The following is a 21,928-nucleotide window of genomic DNA, read 5'->3' on the forward strand; positions in this document are numbered from 1 at the left end:
GCAGGACCTCTGAGACTATGGTTTGAAGCCTTTCCCAAACTAACTGACCATGGAACCCTTCTTTCCAGGAATACCTCATGGGATCTCTATGAAAGAAAGACCCTTTAGAATATACTAAGATAAATTAAGGAAACTAAAATATATTGACAAAACATGTCAATCTGCTTTCTGACATATATTAGTGAATTGCCATATCATCTTTAAGAGAAGCCTCCAAATTTGATGACTACTGGAGATTTTATCCAGCCAGGAATAAAATCATTTGTTTCAAACTGACATTTGTTAAATGTCTGAATGGTTCTCAGAACCCCTGCTATTATATTCCAATATAAATATGGTATGTGTACCTTTTGAAAGTGGGCTTTGATATTTATGGACTGAAGAGCCAAAGAGAAACGGGAGAAAAATGATTTTTGAAGTGATCTATGTTTGTCTTCCTTGGAATTTTTTCCATCTTTTTAAAAAGGAGTTCCTTGGCCAATTCTGGCATCTCTCGGGAAACTACAAGCCAGGGTAAACCAGGAGCCTGCTATAACACTTCATTCTTATGCATCATTTAAAAGGCATGCATGCTTCGTGTGAATCCAATAACACTAGGCATACAGAGAGCAGGGGTTATGTTAGGACCCCATAAATAATGCTTCATCTCATCTTTTAGGCTCGACGAGCAAAGAAACCTTGTCGAAGAGAGAGGTTACATTTTAGAATAAGGTGTCCTACTTTGTGAATACGTTGAAGAAGCCTTCAAGCCTACAACCACAAAGATAAATAAAAGTCTATAAAACAACACCCTCACTTAAAAACATTGAGATGGATATTTTTTTGCAGCAATGACGGATGAGAGGGCTGTCCATGACCCGTTAAGTATATGAAGTACTAATATAAACACGAGTCCTCTCTAAGAATCAAACTAAGGGAAAAGGCTCAAAGTTGGCATGATCAAGAGATTTTATTGGGGTACTTGGGGCACAGTAAGTGTATCAGTTTAAGCCTAAACAATATTCACCTGTGTCTAGCAGGGTGCTAAGGGGTGCCTAGTAGGGAGTATTACATGGGAGATTAAAACCCTTTCTTGGGTAAAACGTACAGAGAAAAGGAACTGAGCACACATGTTTGGTTCACGAATGATGTGCCAGAATCAAAGGGAAGAGATAACTAGAAGGACAACTCAATGTCAGTCACTCTTATTCCCCTCATCCCAGAGCTTGCAGGCTCACGGCCAAGTACCAGAGTGTGGAAGCATCCACGGAGGAACAAGTGAAAACAAGAACAGCTGAGACAGACTTGCAGCACTCAGGCAGCGGCAGCACTGGGGCCAGTCTCACCCCCCATAGTAGGAGACACTGGCGGCTGATGCTGTGACAGATTCATCAAGACACTCAGCGATAGGCACTGGCAGCCTGGGCACAGACGCTATTGCTTCTAGAATCATCCTCATAGGGCAACATTGGCAACAAAGCTGCTGTTTTTAATACCAGAAGGCAGTGAGCCTACTATAAGGAGTCAGGGTAAGAGAGAAAGAAAGTAGAACAGAGGATGCCACTGGGTGGTTAGAAGGATAAACTTGCTGATGGTAGATGACATACATCTGAAGAATGTCATACAACTATTTAGTAGACGTATAAGTGTGGTCTAGAGTTCTCACGTAGGGAATAGGAACAGTGCCAGAGAAATACCAATTGGCAACAATCATAATATTCTATATTTATCCCCATGTGAGTATGGCCTGAGAATCAAGAATTACATAAGACAGGACTGCATAATATTGAAACTGCTTGTATTGGAATGGAGTCCTGGCTGGCTGTGGTCGTCTTGGTAAACAATGGAAAATCTCGTTTAATTGAATTGGCTTAAACTTGGTCCATTGTGTGAGGTTGTGAATTTGATAACCTATTAAGGTCATCTCCCTAACCACTATAAAGGTTCTAATGAATATTGCATTTTTTCCACCTTATTCCCAAAGATCAGAGCACTTTCGCATAGTCCTAGTTACGTTTTATTATTTTCAAACTATAGATTCTAGAGTATAATAAAAACGCATTTTAAAAAGCCATAATGCTCATCTACTTGAGTATTTTTAATATCAACAAGTAATTTTTATAAAGATAGCTCATATTTTTATAGGTATTTTCAAAGTTCCTCCATCTGATCATGTTATCCTGTAAGAAGAGGTAAGAGATTTGGCAGGTAAGGAAACAAATGTGCTGAACTGGCCAAGGACGGTCAATCACTAAGTGATAAAGTTAGGTCTAGAACTGACATCTCCGGACTGCTAATCCAAGTCAACTCACCGAACCACACCAGGCCACCTTTTTTTCTGGTACCTTCTCCCAATCTTTGCGTCACTTCAACAAGTTCGAATATTATCCATGCCAACTCCACAAAAAAACTTAAAACAATGAGCTTCTTTAACCTACATTAACCAAGAAGTACCAGGCAGTTAGATCTCCCTAGGGCTTTAAATTCTTTTAAAGTAAAAGATGCTTTTTGACTTTGAGTTTTCAAACTTTGCTTTATTAGTATCTTTCATGAAAAGAATGCCGTCATTAGTTTATTTGTTTCTGTTCTGGATGTTCTTACAAAACTCTCCGTGGAGTGTTCTTCTCAAGCCTTAACGTTGTTCTTTCCATGAGTTGCACAACCCAGCTGCCCAGCCAGAAGACAGCAAAGGGATCCCCCATAGAGGTCCGCTTACCCTGTGATTTTATACCTCCAGCACAAGGAATAACCACATTCTAATAAAAACTAATTCACTACAGGATAGAAAGAGACAACAGGGGAAAAAAAGACATTCACAGTAATACGAAAGTTTGTTTCTTCCTTGAGGAAGCAAATATTAAAGTTATTTCTGTTGTTGATCAGTTACACACTTGGGTGCACGCACACACGCTTATCCAATCTACTCCCTCATAAAAATAATCTCATTAGTCTCAGTCAGAGGAATCTCTGTATGACTTGTTTTTTGAAGATCAACTCAAATAATTAAATCTAACATAATCCTACCTAAAGTAAAAAATTATTAAAATGATGAAGATGTCCAGCATGCCAGGGTATCTGGAAAGTCCCAAGTTCGTGTTATATTTTGTTGATATAAGAGTTTATACATCCCCAACACAGAGAAACTACACAGACATTATTTATCATTATCTTCTCTTTAAAAATGAAATGCTTCCTTTTTCTGATATCCTTCAGCAGATGAATAAAATGATTTATATTAAACTCACATTAGCTTTGCATTATCACAGATTTTTCTTCTTCTTTGCTTCTTCACTTCCCCTGTGACTGTACTTTAATATAACCTTATTAAATTCAAGGAACAGTTTGGGAAACTAGATCTTATACATCCAAGGAGCCCTCATATTGAACTCATCCAAAGAATTCAAGAAATGACATTCCTAAAGTTTTGCAAGGGATGTTGTAAGCCGCACACAAGTCTTTGGCCTTCTTCATCATTATACTTGACAGAATTATGTAAACCAAAATGCTCAGGGTAATGAGAAGCTCTTTTGGCCTATAATGTTTTGGCAGACATTTTAAGTGGGAATGTAGACACATTATGTATAGTATAGGTACTACATGTGTATACATATATACTTAAATACATATATTTGAAAGAGTCTTTTCAGAAGGACCTTCTCTATTTATTTTCTTGATCAAATATAAATACAATTTTATTGTGAATATAGTAAAATCTCCAATGTAGAGTATGTGTGAAAATCTCTTCAAAAGTTTTAGACAACACAGATCATAGAAAACATTTATTATCATTTATCCTAAGTAATAGCTCGAAAGCTAATTTTTTTATTCATTCAAAATCCCTTTGATGTAGTTCCTAAGCTACCTAGGGTTTCGAAGGCCTAAAATTTTAGTCCTGAGTTTTCACCTAGTAGCTTTAGAGGTTTTCATGCGACTCAAGATTGTAGAAAGAAATCCTGTAGGTAGAATCTCTGAGAACTGACTTCACAGGTGCATGGTAATTATAAAGCAGAATTTCTGCCTTGGGATTACGGGGAATATATATTAAAAACATAGCCTAGCTCTAGAGAGCAACCATCCTGGAAGGTCCGCAAGCAGAAACAAGGACACTTAAACATCTCTTTTGCTCCCTCTGCTGGTTGCTTTCGTAAAATAAAGAATGGGTACTTTGATCTCTTATCAGAAAGGCTGATACATTTTAATTTTCCCAGACTTTCAGAATTTGAGTGTCAAGACTTATTTATTTGGTTTGTTATAACGAAGCTTTTGTGACTGAGTTGCTATGATTGAGTTGAGTCTTTGCTTGTCTAAATTATAAATGAGTGTGAAATATTAGATAAAAAGAGATACTATGAAAATGGAAGTTCCATTAGATTAACAGTTCAGAGGTCATTGAGCATGGTACAAAAGAGAATATAAGATATCCTCATTTTAAAAGAATATATCAAGCAGGGTAGAAGCACTTATATATAAAATTAGTTAAGAAAAAGACAGTATATAATTAAGGACTAAATTGTGTAGTATTGACTGTATGTTGTAGACTTCAGAGAGCGGAAAAATTTCATAAACAAGAGACAGGAGTTGCAGTGAGACTCAGAAATGATTGATATAGAACACAGGCTGCAGCGTGATAGGAGTGGTTGCTGACAGAGCATCAGTAGTGATTAACTACCATCAATAACCCAGTCTTGTGGACTTTTCCACCCAAACACAACCTTCTTCCTATACATATAATTGCAACAATAGCAATAGCAACAATAGCATGTCCGTACCTGACATAAAGAAAATATCTATATTCCAAATTAAAGCAGGTGCATCTTCTCCCCAAAAGTGAATACCCACAATCATTCAGCCACCATCGCTATCTCTGAGGGATAGTCAGTCCTTCTCTATCAAGTCAGTCACAACTTTGATCTGCTACCTATGGATCAAATAAGAAAGTTAATCACCAGTAACACACACTTTATAAAATATTAGAAAACGACTAGAGGAAGATATACTTGAGACTACTGCAGGGTTCTTCCTCAGTGAGACAGATCTTTCCCGTCATTTAAGGAGCTCTGAGTCTATGATCTGGGTCCAGGTCAGGCAAGTGTGGGAGGGACCGTGAATTTCCATTGTAGTGAGTCACTCAGGACACTGCCAAACCTAGAGATTTTTTTAAGTAGGACCTTAGTAGGATATCATCAATTTCAGTCCTAGAATCCCCCATGATCTGTTAGCCGCTTCCAAAGTCTTCTGCGTGTCAAACTTTATTATTAACACTCTCAACCTGGTGATTATTACAGAACCACACCACCTTCCTTGGCTAATTAAGTGCTGCTAATTTGCCCTCAGTCGACCAAGGCTACCAATGCACATGGTGGTATCATCCCCTCCTAGAGATGGTAACCACTGCAGTCTTTTTCACTAATGCTGCACTCCCCTCACCAATGAATTTCTTAATGTCTAGAAGTGTTTTCTATTATCCCCTTAAGGAACAAAGTTGCGAAATACCAAATCTCCCTAAATTCTTTGGATTTATCTTTCTACAAGATACCAACTTATTGGGAGTTCCCTGGTGGTCCAGGCGTTAGGACTCGGTGCTTTCACTGCCATGGCCCGGGTTCAATCCCTGGCCAGGGAACTCCCGCAATCCACACCACGAGGCCGGAAAAAAAGGTACCAATTTATTTCTGGCATTTTAACTTCATCAGGCACATTCCATTGATGAGTCCAGGTTTGAGGCAAGCAGCCAAATAATCAATTAGAGCCATTTCCAGGTGCTCAAGCTAGTACATTGAATCTCTCTCTTTATTTATTAAAGCATTTATCCGTTCATTCAACAAATGTGTATTCAGTTTTCATTAGGTGTCTGACAATATTCTCTGTGCTGGAAAGACAGCATTGGATAAAACAAATAAAAGTCCCGGGCTTCCTAGAGTCTACATTTGATGGGAGAGAGGAGAAAACAATAAACAAATAAGTATTTCTAAATACATAGTGCTTCGGAAGATAATTAGATTGGTGCTCTAGAAAGAAACAGAGCAGACTAAGGGAGATTGGGAGGACTGGGGTGTATAATTTTACGTATAGGGATCAGAGGAGGCAACCCTGAGAAAATGACCTTGAACAAAGTCTTGAAGGACGTCAAGAAATGGGCCAATGCAATTTTACGGGAGGAGAGCAGGCCAGGCAGAGGCCATAGCAAGTGCAAAGGCTCCGAGGCTTATTTAAGAACAGAGAGGAGGCCAGTGGTGCCAGAACAGAGTGAACAGATGGAAAATAATTGTTAGCATGATACTTCAGATAAACTCATAGTTTTGGAAATTAAATTGAATACAAGTCGAATTTTCCTCACTCTCCCAGCTCAGTTTCAGGTTTGTTAAGAACATGTGCTAAAATTTATCATTTTATATTAGCAAATACTTCATAGCAACCAGTATCACTGGTTCTCTCAAGTATACGGGTTAAATTAACTAGAATAATTCAAAGCCGTTCTTTCCATCATAGTCATCTCCTAGCAAGTTGATCAACTGTCTGTTATGATTCTCCCTAATCACCACAACTACGGGGAAATTATCAGTGTGAGCTGGGTGTGTATTACAAAGTAGGAATATAATGCTAAGACTTCAGCATCCTGACCAAGGGTAATTAAAATTTCTTTTCAAATAAAGCAATAATCTTCAGAGAGCTTATAAAAAAGCCTGGCAACATCTTCCAACTTGTCAATAAATATATACTTTTTACAGTCTGGCTTTTCTATTTTTAATTGGCATGCTTTAAGGGAAACACCCAAGTCATAGCTTTTGAGTGGGGAAATTAATTATTGATTTGCCTCTAGGCAAATAACTTCATTAAAGTTGTGTGCTAGGTGCCTGGTTAGTTTAAGAAATTGAATGTAGAAACTCATTTCTTGTTCAAAAATTTTGTGATTCACCTCAGTTACCAAAACAGATTACATGTTGGGAAAATAATAAATAGGTTTTAATATGGAAAAAGCGTGTACTAATAAGCAATAACATCAATAGCAAAGCCTCACTGAAAAGCCAGGGCTGCAACCTCGTGTTAATGGATGATGTTACAGAGAAATGACTTTTCCATTGAAGTTTTCCTCAAGTAAACTGCTGATTTAGGACTGCTCATCTGTATAGAGAGATTAAGTAAATCAAGATGGAAATAATAGAACTTCTTATAACCCCATTTCAGTGGAAAGGTTAATTTTCACTTTATTGGTTAAATCTAGTGTGTGTACCTGTTCCTGTTATTAAATTACTTACAAATGCAATCTGATGCCATCATCATAACAGTTTTGGGGGGCAGGTATTATTATCCCCATTTTACACATAGGGAAATTGAGGCTCCAGGGTAGCCGGACCTTCCCAAGACCATACATATAGAAAGTGGCAGAACCTCTTACGAGATTCTATACGATTTTCTTGTGCTTATATATATCACTGTATTGTTAATTATATTACAACTAGTGTTATTCCTAAAAAGACTATTGTTTCTTAGTCTTCGAGTATTGTTATTATTACTATCAATATTATTATTAAAAGTTAGACCTGTCATTTAGATATTTTGTTTATGTAATTTTTAGGTAAACAGCTTCCAAATAATATTTATATGGTTAATTATTTTTTAAAGGTCCACTTTAATTAGCAAATTCTTAATTCATAATATATGTGCAGTAAAAAAACTACTAATTCCAACATCTCTGTGAGTGTGTTCATATTTTTAATTTTTATTATGAATCATATTTTTCTTCTTCTCTTCATGTCTCAGTTTTGATTTTATATCAGTCACTGTGAATGAAACAATAGTTGAGACTGAAATTTGGTGATATTTTCCATAGAAACAGCTCCCCTTTCTTTGCCAGACATCTAGAGTAAAGTCCTGTGGTTCTAAAATTGATAAATCTATTCCATCTAAAGTCCTGCTAAATGATATACGGGAATAAAGACGCAGACCTACTAGAGAATGGACTTGAGGACACGGGGTTGGGGGAAGGGTAAGCTGGGACAAAGTGAGGGAGTGGCATGGACATATATACACTACCAAATGTAAAATAGATAGCTAGTGGGAAGCAGCCGCATAGCACAGGGAGATCAGCTCGGTGCTTTGCGACCACCTAGAGGGGTGGGATAGGGAGGGTGGGAGGGAGGGAGACGCAAGAGAGAAGAGATATGGGAACATATGTATATGTATAGCTGATTCACTTTGTTATAAAGCAGAAACTAACACACCATTGTAAAGCAATTATACTCCAATAAAGATGTTAAAAAAAATGATGATATATAAATGAGAAGAAAGAGGTGTCAAGAGAAGCAGATGAGAAAAGGGAAAGAAGAGAATTACTAATTATTTTTAAATAACAGAAGAGGAAAGACAAAGGATGATAATAGTCATCATAATACAAATACTTATGAACAGTCACCATACAGAGGGAACTGTGTATGCTTTACAAGCATCATATATGTATATATATATATATATATATATATATATATATATATATTTTTTTTTTTTTTTACAAAGTAGGCAATGAAGGTTTAAGGAAACTATGTGCCCAAAGATACAGATAGAGAGTGACTGAATCAGAATTTGAACTGAAGGCTGTCTGATGCCAAAGTATATACTTTTACCAGTGTAATATACTGCCTTCCTAAAACTCTAATGAATCCTTAGAGATAGCCTTAGCTCTAGCAGTTACAATCAGCGGTGTAGATTTAGAGGGCAATGTTACACACAGTATCATTTCAGTAAAAGCAAAGATCCTGCTGATGTCTGGTACATGTATTTACACTGGCTTTACAATATTAGATTACATTTTTATACTTGGAAAAAGCTATCAAACTGTCTAGGAAACAGTAACTGTTTCATTATTTACTTTTTATTAATAACTAAACTCTTTAAAGGAAATGTTGTTCCCAAAGATTTCAAGCTTTTATAAAGAAAACATAACTAGATGATATGAATTTTCCATGCAAATGGAAGATAAATTTAAAAAGAAACAAACCTCGGTCTAAATATCGGGGCGGGGGGCGGAATTCCTTAAGAAGTCAGCCTTCACTATTAATAACACCAAGAACCAGTTTAGGCCAATGACGGACAACTCAGGTAAGAGAAACTTGTTTTCTCTCCTTATCTTTCACCTACGTCTACCCACACACAATAATGCTTTTGCATCTCACCCTTCTTGCAATTCTCTCTCTCTTTCTCTCTGTGCATGGTAACAATATTTCTTCAATCCAATGCCTTTCCCTCTTACCCATTCTTCAAGTTCATTATTTTTGCATGACTTTATAATTTCCTAAGTCTCCTCCAAGTCATACTCACTCCTTGTTCAGACCTTCGATCTTTGAGATGTCCGCCAATCCTTGTGTTTGGCAATATGCAGCTTCTAGATCAAACGAGATTAGTAATCATAGATACTTTGAAATCTGTGCATGTGATCAGGTGAACTTTAGAAAGAAACAGATGTGTAGAAATCTGGGAGGAGGTGTAACCCTTTGGAAAATATGAAAATTTTTCAAATTTCAAAATATGAAATTTGAAAAATTTTCATTTGCCAATCTGTTATTCATAGCAACTCCTCCACACAACTTGTAAATTATTGCCAAAGGACTTTATTTCCCTTGGAGATAACACTTTCTAAATCGTTTAGACGTGATTTGGGCTACTTACCATTTTTATCTGACTTCATTAAATGCAGAACTAATGAGTCAAAGCATCTTTATCATTTCTTTCCACCATCATCACAATAAGAGCTGGTAGTTTTCTGGATAAGGGGGTGGAGGGTAGGAACAAAATATCAGGCAGTATTAGCCTGACCATGGTGTAGGATAAAACAAAGTAGCTTTACTATAAATAATGATACTTAAATACAGTTTCCTTAAATCATTCATCAGCACCATTTTTCTTCAGAGAAAAAAATGAACCTTCCCAAAACTGACTCTATAGACATCACAGACTATCTATAGCAAGGAGGCAGTAGAACAAAACAACCAAGATAAACAGTAGTACTTACATAAGTGACTTGTTTACACCTGAGTAAGGAAAAATAAAGGTGTTTGTATCCTATTTTAATGTGGTAGTTACAAGTATGCATGGATAGGAAAATGTATTACCCTAAGCCCCAAAGTAACATTTATCACAACTCAGATCCATTTTAGGGAGGCCTGGGGGGTGCAAGTGGTTAAAAGGTGAGAACAGCTCCTGTATGTGCTGTTAATTTAAGAGTGCAACCAGGATCTATAATTACTTCTGAAAAGAACAAGTAGCAACTGAGTGTATTAACTGTCAACAAACATCTGCTAAAAGTGGTAATTAACACCATAAGGCTCATGGAACTCAAGACAGACATCAGATCAGCTATGTAGCACCACAGTAAATGTTTGCTGGGACATCAGACCATCTTAGCCTTGTCTGAAATTTTCCCTAGTTAAATACTCCTGGTTTATAGTCTAAAAAGCCTGCTTCATAAAAGCGTGAGGTGTCAAAGGTCCACACGAGTAGGTGTTTTTAAACACTAAGTTCATTGGAATATTTGCAATGAAATACAAGGGGTCAGGTCTCCAAAAATAAACTAGTAACAGAAAGGGAGAAATAACTAAACAGTCAAAACAGTCATCGCATAATCCATCTTCTAAAGCCCTAATGTAATCTTATCAAGGAAACCACTCGGCATCTATTTGCTATTATTTTAAACAACTTTTCAACAGATTGTTAGAATAGAGCTTCAGGGTCCATATTTGAAAGTGGACAGCTACAGTCAGAACAGAAAGAAAAGTCAGGTGACAGTCGACACCCAGTCAGGAAGAGAAGAAAGGGAAAAACTATAAAGAGAGCATAAAAAGTTATTGAATGCAGTCATCGAGTCCACTTTTTATGTCCAGGACATTTCCTGTGTTCAGTATTGAGATGGCTTCCAACAACTCCAGAAAGATCCATCTCTTTTCAGAAAGTCACTCAGGTCTGTGTCACAGTCAGCTGAGAATCCCAGACACTAAGGCCCGCTTTAATGAGACTATTTTCATATGTATCTGTACATATATGTAATTGGAGGTCTACAGGAGATATACACATAAGTGTTACAGACTAGAAACTGCAGCATGTTGACATGATGTTTGCATCAAATGTTAACTTATATACACTGCTTGAGTTTTCTGTTCAGTTACATTTATTGCTTCATTTGCATAAAGGTGTAGATGCAAAATTAATATATACTCAACATCATGAGTTAGTTATTAGAGAAGTGCAAATCGAAACTACAGTGAGATATTCTCCAGGATGGCTATAATTTAACTAAAATAAAATAAAACAGAAATAAATGTTGGGGAGATTATGGAGAAATTGGAACACATATTGCCGGTGAGGATGTAAAATGGTTTGGCCACTGTGGAATTTGACATTTCCTCCAAAAGTTAAAGATAGAGTTACCATATGACCCAGCAATTCTACTCCTAGGTATATACCCAAGAGAACTGAAAACATATGTTCACACAAAAACTTGTACATGAATGTTCACAGCAATATTAACCATAAGAGCAAAAAGTGGAAACAACTCAAATGGTCATCAATTGATCAATGAATAAATGAAATGTACATACTACAGAATATTGTTCAGTCATGAAAAGTAATGAAGTAGTGATACATGCTACAACTTGGATAAATCTTGAAAATATTATATTAAGTTAAAGAAGCCAGACACAAAAGGGTACATATTGTATGATTCAATTGATATGAAATGTCCAGATTAGGCAAATCCATAGAGACAGAAAGTAAATCTGTGGTTGCCAGGGGATGGGGGCGGGAAACATTGGGAGTAGAGTTTATTTTGGGGTGTGATAGAAGTGTTTGAGGATTAGTGGCAGTAGTTGCACAATAGTGTGAATATATTAAAAACCACAGGAGTGTGTACTTTAAAATGGTTAAAATGATGAGTTTTATGTAATGTGAATTTTATCTCAATTAAAAAAAAGAAGAAATCAAAATATGTACATTTTGTTTCCATGTTATCATTTTCTAAGTCCACTGTGTTTAAATGCTTCCACAGATAATTAAATGCATTCAAAAAGTTAATGTTCAGCTCTCTGATCTGACAAGCAGGATTGCTTCTAGGTACTTCATAATGTTTCAGTTCCCAAAAGAATACACTTTACTGAACCTTATTAAATATTTAAAGGGATATAAGAGTTTAATATAGAATGTGTTACCTACATAACACTCTACTGTGCCATTCATATTCCTCTTGGCAGAGGGCAATCTTCTCCTCAAATATTCCATATAGTCTTAGAAACAGAGGAAAAAAAGGTAAAAATCATGGCCTATTTTCATATAGGTCTAATAGAGTTGGTCAGTATTGTCTCTTCTATGGGATATACTTTAAAGGAGAGCAATTCAGAATAGCTGAGAATTTTCTAAGCAGCCCACTCCAGTTCTTCTTTAGACAGGTACTTTGTTTCCTTTAAATTTTAAATTGTCTTCAAAAAAAAATTTTTTTTTTAGATATATATATTTTTTAATTAATTAATTAATTTATTTATTTTTGGCTGTGTTGGGTCTTCGTTGCTGTGCACAGGCTTTCTCTAGTTGCGGTGAGCAGGGGCTACTCTTCGTTTCAGTGCACGGGCTTCTCGTTGCACTGGCTTCTCTTGTTGTGGAGCACAGGCTCTAGGCATGTGAGCTTCAGTAGTTGTGGCACGTGGGCTCTAGAGTGCAGGCTCAGTAGTTGTGGCACACAGGCTCAGTAGTTGTGGCTTGCGGGCTCTAGAGCGCAGGCTCAGGAGTTGTGGTGCATGGGCTTAGTTGCTCCGCAGCATGTGGGATCTTCCTGGACCAGGGCTTGCATCTGTGTCCCCTGCATTGGCAGGTGGATTCTTAGCCACTGTGCCACCAGGGAAGTCCCCCCACAAATTGTTTTTTAATTAAAAAATCAATTTATTGATATGCAAACCAACTGGACCAAACAGGACAAACAGGATAGAAGCAATACTCTAAACAAGCGTTAACTTAAGAGCTCTGATGCCAACCAGGAGGACACCCAAACACAAGTTTAGCATGGGGGTAAGAGTCTTTATGTCTTCTGGTGAAGGCAAAGCCATTTGGTTGGCACTTCGTAGGAATATCTTTCCACCAGGTCCTCATCGTAAGGTATGTGCCACGAGTCTCCAGTTGTTGGCACCATGGTGTCAAAGATGAGAATATGCTGAAGAGTTATTTTTGATCCCGGATGCCTACAAACAATTGCCAGCTGATGTCCTTGCTGCCACTTAAAGAACAGGCATTGGGTCTTGGCATCAGGAACACAGGCCTTGTGGTCCCACATCAGATCTTTTGTGATAAACTTGCAGTGGTTCCCTGAGTGCAGTGTGGCATACAGAAGGAACGGCATCCTCTGAGAAGTTGTCAGCAAAAAAAAAAAAAGCTGGCTTGCTTTTGCACCTTTTCCATATCATCCTTCCTCCACCAGGAATTCTGCATTAACATATGCTTCCAGCCCGGGACCAGCACTTGAAGATTCTGCTTGGCTAGCTGAGAGACCACATCCAAGAGAACTTGAGACTCACGAGCTTTAGGAAACATTTTGGCAACATTGAGGTCATCAACGACAATATCAAAAGGAGGACAGTATTTTACAAAGTTCTGAAATCTCAGGTTCCTGAGGTGTTGTCTTTTTGTATTGGTCACCTCCATCTATCACATCCCTCATGATTTTTTCCTTGAGAAATTCATACTCTTCTGAACTCAGGTGAATAGACTCTACAGTTTTTCCACAGCCCAAACACTGACCAGTTTGCTGGACTGTGGTGAACTGTCCTTTCCATTGTTCTCCAGGAACACTTTCAAACCATGCTTTTGTACTGTGTGCAAATGACTCCCCAGGATATAGCTGATTATTTCTTAGATACAAAAGAATGTCATGTAGTTTGTTTGAATACGATCATCTTTCATGTCTTTTCCAAAATCAAAGAAGGCTTTTAATGTTTCCAACATAGGAAAAATATCATGACCTAACAACTCCTGATACAAATTCCAGGCTACATTTACATCTTGATGAAATAGGGCTCCCTGGATACAGTCACCATAGTCCTTTTTTTAAGGAATCATGACTTGTTTGATGTCCTCTAACAGCAGCAAGGCCTCCCTCCATCTGTCTGTATGGATTAATCCCTGGATGAGAAGAGTGTACGCTCCAGATTCTAAATGCTTTTATCTGGCTTTCATGATTTCATAGACATCAATAATTTCTGATGTCTGCTTATGAAAAACACAGAGATACAAATACTTGACCAGCAAATCATAGCCTACAATAGCATTGTTTTTTGCAGCTACCTAGGCCAGCACAGATTTGGCCACATCTACAGAAATATGGCATTTAACCATCTGTGAAATGATCCAATTTTCAAAGTTAGCCTTTTCTTTGAAATCTACCTTAAGTTTATCCCACTCCTCTGAATTCAAAGGTTTTGTCGGCAGTTGAATAATGTTCTTCACAGGTGGCAAGACGTCCTCTTTACTCGGAGGATTCATCTGTTATCTCTTCTTAGCCGCTCCAGCTGCAAACATGTGGGCAGAATCAGGAGAAACTTGCTTATTACCGCCCTCATCTTTTTTCCTGACATATCTGGCTTTGGCAATCAGCAGATTCATTGCTTTGGTATTTTGTGGAGACACTGTTTTAAGAGAAAACCACTTCTCTTGGTTCCTGATGCCATAACAGTCTTTGAGAAAGAGAGAGAGAGAAGAGTGACCTGGGCCTAGCCCAAGGTATGGGCTGCTCTTCCAAAGTTTAGGAAAGCTTCGAATACCAGTGAAATAGAAAGTCATTATGCAGTTAAATCAGCACCAGATTGTGAGAGACATGCCCCAATCAAAAAGCCCCAATTTCTACAGCATAATTAAGGGATTTGCAGGTAGGGGGCGGAGAATCGAAGCGCAACTTTCTAAAAGATGATTTTCAGCTTCTCACAGACAAATCAAATGCTTTGGGGGCTAGCAGCAACGAAGTTTTGTTGAGTTCTCTCCATTAAACAAGGATATGGGGACATCCAACCTTGGTCGCAAGTTCCAGGACCAGGGGACAGAACAGGAATCCTCTGGTGCCTGTTATATTCCAGTCTGCGAACAGCAGCACTCACGTACCATGCAACCATAAACGTGGCGGAAATTCCCAAAAAAAATTTTTTTAAGAATTTTATTATTAGATTTTCTAAATCTTACTAAGACAAAGAAGTAAGCATTAAAACATTATCTTAGGGTTAATGAATATACTATTTTTTTGAATTTTATTTTATTTTTCTATACAGCACGTTCTTACTAGTTATCTATTTTATACATATTAGTGTATATCTGCCAATCCCAATCTCCCAATTCATCCCACCACCACCACCCACCGCTTTCCCCCCGTGGTGTCCATACGTTTGTTCTCTACCCCTGTGTCTCTATTTCTGCCTTGCAAACCGGTTCATCTGTACCATTTTCTAGATTCCACATATATGCATTAATATACGATATTCGTTTTTCTCTTTCTGACTTACTTCACTCTGTATGACAGTCTCTAGGTCCATCCACATCTCTACAAATGACCCCATTTTGTTCCTTTTTATGGCTAATATTGCATTGTATATATGTACCACATCTTCTTTATCCATTCATCTGTCAATGGGCATCTAGGTTGCTTCCATGACCTGGCTATTGTAAGTAGTGCCTGAATACACTATTTTGCTAAGAGTTTAAATTTTAGTTAAACAATAATAGTGATTATTTAACAATTCATTAACAAAGGCCAAAACATTACCCTAGTTTGTGCTTTTGAAAGTCATAGATGAATAGAGTTACTCATGTCATCAAATGAATAGAAATCCAGGTTTACAGTTGTATTGCACACCAAGCTGAAGATACAGTTGTATTTTCAGCTTCTTCAGGGTCACTAAGCTCAGTCACCAAGGAACCCATCCCAATCATCAGAGAGTAACCTGACCCACTGGTAAACCGGGGACACGCTGTGCTCCCATTACCTAAGTAATGTCCCTGTTTGCTACATGTTTTCAAATCAAAATTGCTTCTCAACTCGAGTGGCAACAGAGTGACAAGACAGTACTTGGGTCTGACTCTCCATCTGCTATTCTGAAGAGCCTGGAGAGAGAAGCAGGGGAAGAGGGAGGTCATGCAAGCCCTTGACAACGCAGGAATCTACTGAGGCCATCCCATCACTGTGCTTTCGACTTTTAAAAGTATAATCTATACTTGCCCAGCACACCCTCCCGACCCTCCTCTTCACCCACCTTCTACCAGATGCAGTAAACTGGTAATGCAGGAAGGTGAGGGGGCACCTTGCTCTGTGTTGACAGAGCCTGGGAGGAGGCGTAAGGAGGAGCCGAGGGGAGAAGGAAGTGGAAGAGAGGCAAAGGAAGAAACAGGAGAGAGGGTCACTGCAGCTAGGAAGCATCTTGGTCAGCATCCCCTCTAACCCCATCCGCGTAAGCGTCAGTAGGACACAGTTCATGGTTTGGTTCCCTCCAGCGTTCCTTCCTCATCTTCGGGTACCAGCAGACACTACCTCCTTCCATCCCTCTTCTGGGCAAACTGACCCTCCCTCATGTCATGTGGTTCTGCTGGGGTTGTCAACCACAGTAAATCACCCTCCTCACCCTCACAAAATAAAAATACAAATTCTCTTTCTCTCAGATACAAACACACATGTAGAGGTGGGTACAGGAGCTGAGATCAACTAATCAGATGCTCTCTGGACATTTCCACTCTCAAGAGGGCACCCACGGGGTCCAAAAGCAGCACCCAGAGGTTTGGACCTCAGATTTCTGAGGCTGAAGTCCCTGTAGCGTCTCAAGTTTTGTCTGTCCTAAGGCCTGATTTTTCAAATCTTCATTTAATTCTCTAAGCAATCCGTTATATCCCCAGGATATGTCTTCTCCCTTGTTTGACTTAGTCAAAGTCATTTTCCTTTGCTTACTGCAAAGAACCCTAACTGATGTGGCAGGGCTCCCATTCAGAGCGTTTTGAGGTAGTTCAACTGGTAGAAATGGCCTTGGACTTGGTTGGAGTTGCGGGGGAAGGGGCAGGTAAAAGGCTCCCAGCCTTGGTTGAGCCCTGATTCCTTACGTAACACTGAGCAATCAGGACACTTCTCTGAGGCCCACGTCTCATGGCTACTAAATAAGGAGTTGAGTTTAGAGACCTTTTTTTTTTCCAGCTCAAAAACTGGACAGTTTTATGAATGAAAGGGAACTGAGTAGGAGGACAGGAGAGCAGGGTAGCATAGACTTGCTTTGCCAATATGACTTCAGAGGACTTGGAGGAAGTTTTCTGAAGGAATTGTGGTGACTCTCTGCACTGTCGCCCCCTACCACCGAGAGGACTTGGCTATGAGCTAGTCGGCTGAAAGCTGCTGCCAATGAGAGCTTTGCCAACAGGACCAGCTGACCGAGTCCAAGGCCACACCCATGCTGCCTGAAGTTCCTGCCAATAAGGGGTTGCTGCATCAAACCCTTGCTGGGGTCTCGCCAACAGTTACCATTTCTAGAAAGGCGTCAGCCCATGGTGACCTTATCCAGCCCTCACCACCTTAGTGTGAATCACTCTTAAAATGTGAGGGAGAGAAGAGGCTGCCAGCTTTTGCATATATTTCTTGAGGAGAATGAACAGAAGTTTCCTACCAGTTATACATTGTGGGTTTGATTCCCGGAAGATGCGTGCAAGGGAAAGCACATGGACCCATGGAAATCTCCCCAGGCCCTAGGGTCCCAGTATGCTGTGCCCAGGTGTCGCTTCTCAGGTGGCACACAATGCACAACCACAGGACACCACGCCACAGGAGCACAAGAGGAAAAACCAGGGGTGGCAGAAGCTGTCACACTTCCTAAAGAAGAGCCTGGAGAAATGGAAAATGAAGTCTGCCCAGAAACAATGAGCCAACTTGCGCTAACAAATAGTATTAGCCCCAAGGAACTCTTAACTTGTAGAAAACGTGTAACAGAATGGAAATAAACAAACGGTAATTCAGGGCACCATCTTAGGTTCTGCTGACCTCGTGGTTGGAGAAACTCTGCAGAGTGAAAAAATGTTTTTTGAAACTAAGGCTTCCCAAGCTAACTGGGATCCCCAGAGAGCAGGAACCCAAGAAAAGGATGTAGTACATTTTGGAAATGTCGCCTGCACATTCCTCTCTTCTGTTGTTAAATTACACCAAAGCCCAAGCTAGGTACCACCGATGAACAGAAGGCTCATTTACAAGCCAAAGATATAAGTGTTTGTTCTCGAAGTAAACTGTGATGTTACCTATGAGACCAGGATAGTCCTGCTTGAATGACTCTCGAATCAGGTAGCAAAGACCTAGCTGCGCAAAGAGAGACAAGAAACAGTTAAACAGCCAACACCAAAGAAGAAAAAAATGGACATATCTTTATCTCTTCTTTATTCCCAGCTGCTGAACATGAGTAAGAAGGAATAAAAGAGATAGATATATTTGTAAGTATAACCTACACATCAAAACTAAGGGATTTCTAAATATTGGAGGGAAGTTAAATGTCACTCACCCTGGATATTATATTTGACCACCTAAATTCAAGTTATAGGAGTTCCTTCAAATTGGGGCAGCACAGGAAAGAAAATATTTTGCTGTAAGCAATAACCAGAATGCATTCTCACGGAAACATCGTAAACCCCTTGCATTGAAAGCACCTGGGTAGTAGCTCATAGGAACTGAAATAGCTAAAGCATCATTTCCAAAACTGTGCTCTATATAAATTAGTTCATTGAGATATTACTAGGTGTTTCACAACAGCCCCTCCACGATAAAATAATTTGAAAACATTTACTTCTTGCAGATGTTCAATGCACATTAGCATTTTAAAGACTAAGAAACTCCTCATTCAAATAGCTTATTTATCTTCATATAAACTAGTGTTTCTAAAAATTATTTGGCCATGGGACCACTTTTCATATAAAAATTATTAAAAATCTTCTGGAATGGTTTTCCAAAGAATATAATTTAGAAAAGATATACCTACAGAAATTAATGAAGTTTATGTAAAAGCTAAATTTTTAACAACTGTAGACAAGGAGATCTCTTTTTCAGTTTGTACATGATACTAAACACAAGAAAATTACAAGTTCAATCTGAGCTTCAGTGAATTTGTTTGCAATGTGGCATCAGTTGAGAAACAAAGTTCTAATTCTGTTTCAGCCACTCGCTGGCTTTGATATTGGACAACTTAACCTCAATGACTTTCAGCCTTCAAGACTGAGAAAATCAGATGCTCAACGCTGCTAATTACTAGAGAAATGCAAATCAAAACTACAATGAGGTATCACCTCACACCAGTCAGAATGGCCATCATCAAAAAGTCTACAAACAGTAAATCCTGGAGAGAGTGTGGAGAAAAGGGAACCCTCCATCGCTGTTGGTGGGAATGTAAATTGGTACAACCACTGTGGAGAACAGTATGAGGTTCCCCAGAAAACTAAAAATAGAACTACCATATGACCCAGCAATCCCGCTCCTGGGCCTATATCCAGAGAAAGCCATAATTCAAAAAGATGCATGCACCCCAATGTTCATTACAGCACTGTTTACAATAGCCAAGACATGGAAGCAACCTAAATGTCCATCAACAGAGGAATGGATAAAGAAGATGTGGTACATATATACAATGGACTATTCCTCAGACATAAAAAAGAATGAACTAATACCACTTGCAGCAACATGGATGGACCTAGAGATTATCATACTAAGTGGAGTAAGTCAGACAGAGAAAGACAAATATCATATGATATCACTTATATGTGGAATCTAAAAAATGATACAAATGAACTTATTTACAAAACAGAAACAGATTCACAGACTTCAGGAATAAACTTATGGTTACCAAAGGGGAAAGGTGGGGGGAGGAATGATTGGGAGTTGGGGATTAACATATACACACTACTATATATAAAATAGATAGTCAGCAAGGACTTACTGTATTGCACAGGGAACTCTACTCAATATTCTGTAATAACCTATATGGGAAGAGAATCTGGAAAAAAATGGATATATGTATATGTATAACTGAATCACTTTGATATACACCTGAAACTAACACAGCACTGTAAATCAACTATACTCCAATATAAAATACAAATTAAAATTTTTTTAAACTTTGAAAAACAAAAATTTTGATTTCTTGGCAAAAAAAGACTGAGAAAATCATTAAGATATGTGTGTACATAATTTATCACTATATTCAGCACATACTAAGTACTCAAAAACAGTTTGTATTATGGTAAGAAAATCAGTGTGTAGCAAAAAACTAGGTCCATGAATAAAGAAAAAGCCCTAAATAGAACTAGGACAGAATTTCTCTATGAAAGCCCATTTCTCCGGTGCCCTAATAAAGAAGAATGCACATTCAACAACAGACCTAGAGGCAGGCATGCCTAGGTACTATTTATACATGTGCACTAATTTATGTAACACTCCAGCAAATTTTTTTAAACAACTATGTGTTCCTAAAACAGGCCAAGTTTTTTCTTGACTTAAAGTCTGCGTACTCCAGTGACACCGTGGATGGACCTTGAGAACATTATGCTAAGTAAGATAAGTCAGACAGAGAAAGACAAATACTGTGTGATATCACTTATATGTGGATTCTAAACAAGCCAAACTCTTAGAAACAGAGAGTAAAATGGTGGTCAGCAGGAGAGGGAAGGTGGGATATGGGACAGATGTTGTTTAAGGGCACAAACTTGCAACAAGTAGGAAATAAGTCCTAGATATCTAGTCCACAATATAGAGAATATGGACAACAATATTGTATTATAATCACCAAGTCGCTAAGAGACTAGAACTTAATTATTACAACCACTGAAAAGAACTTATACTTATGTAATGTGATAGAGGTCCTAATTGTACACTAAGATGACAATCATCTTACAACATATAAATGTACCAAATTTTTTTTAAAGTCTTCATACTCACTTCCCTTTGTGTGGAATGGTTTCTCCCACATGTGCATATGGCTTGTGCCCTCAGCTCCTTCAGAGCCCTTATCTGTGAGGCACCTAACAGGTGTTCAGACCTCTGATCTGAGGTTTTCCCTGATCGCCTTATATAAAATGTAACAATCCCTACCCACCCACCAACCTAAAACTGCAATGCCTGCTATTTTTCTCCACAAGTATTTTCTAACACCCTCTTACATACTACACATTGACTTGCCATTTGTTTACTGTCTGTTTCCCCTACAAAAATATAAGATGTATGGAGGCCTTGTCTGTTTTGTTCATTCCTATGTCTTCATCTCCTTGAATAGTTCCTGACCCATAGTGGGAATTCATAAATATTTGATTAAACAGTATGAAGATAAGTATCTTCTTTTCACCTCCTCTCATTAGTCTCCCAGGGACAAAAGTATACACTCGATGCTGTTTTTTAAGTCACCATTATTATTTTTATGTTGCCTTTTTTCTAAAAATGTTTTAAAGTGTCAAAATGAAATTTAAAGCCTTTAAAATTCAAACCTACAGCATTAATATAGTATTTATGCCTTATAAATCACAAATTTATCCTTGATGCCTTTTCTCCATACATTGCGCAAAGCATACACCATTAGTTAACTCGAAAACAATTTCCTGGATTACATATACTTACCCTCACAAATTCCCCTACATTCCTTAAATTTTAAACAGAATAGTAACATGGAGCTTTGTCTTTAAAATCATTAAGCTCTTCTTTATCTTATATAAACTCCTAACCCTGTGAGCTAGGCAAGTAAATATCTATAAACACACTGACCCATGAACATGTTTTATTACCCTCTTATCTATAGAAGAGTTTGGGCTTCAACCAGGCTAACATCTCATCTGAACTTCTTCCAACCCTTCTAGCCAGTCATTCTTGGCATGATTGGATTCCACCTAACAGAGATTGCCCAAATTTTGCCAAATGTAGCAAATACCCTCCCTCTACCCA

General features: G+C 38.3%; 1 long non-coding RNA gene and 1 pseudogene across 2 annotated transcripts in view; both read right to left on the minus strand.

Annotated features, from left to right (window-relative positions):
• Positions 1–21,928, minus strand: part of LOC309666653 — a 544,378-nt gene that overhangs the window by 455,641 nt on the left and 66,809 nt on the right. The window lies entirely within an intron of this gene.
• The window catches only part of LOC309666602 (mitochondrial ribonuclease P catalytic subunit pseudogene), a 177,415-nt pseudogene continuing 161,793 nt past the window's right edge, over positions 6,307–21,928 (minus strand). Inside the window, exon 2 of the transcript XR_014268491.1 lies at positions 6,307–19,639. The product of XR_014268491.1 is annotated as a mitochondrial ribonuclease P catalytic subunit pseudogene (transcript). The remainder of the gene's footprint in view (positions 19,640–21,928) is intronic.

The sequence above is a fragment of the Balaenoptera physalus genome (assembly GCF_965194825.1).
Source record: "Balaenoptera physalus genome assembly, chromosome: 9".
In the NCBI taxonomy this organism is placed as follows: domain Eukaryota; kingdom Metazoa; phylum Chordata; class Mammalia; order Artiodactyla; family Balaenopteridae; genus Balaenoptera; species Balaenoptera physalus.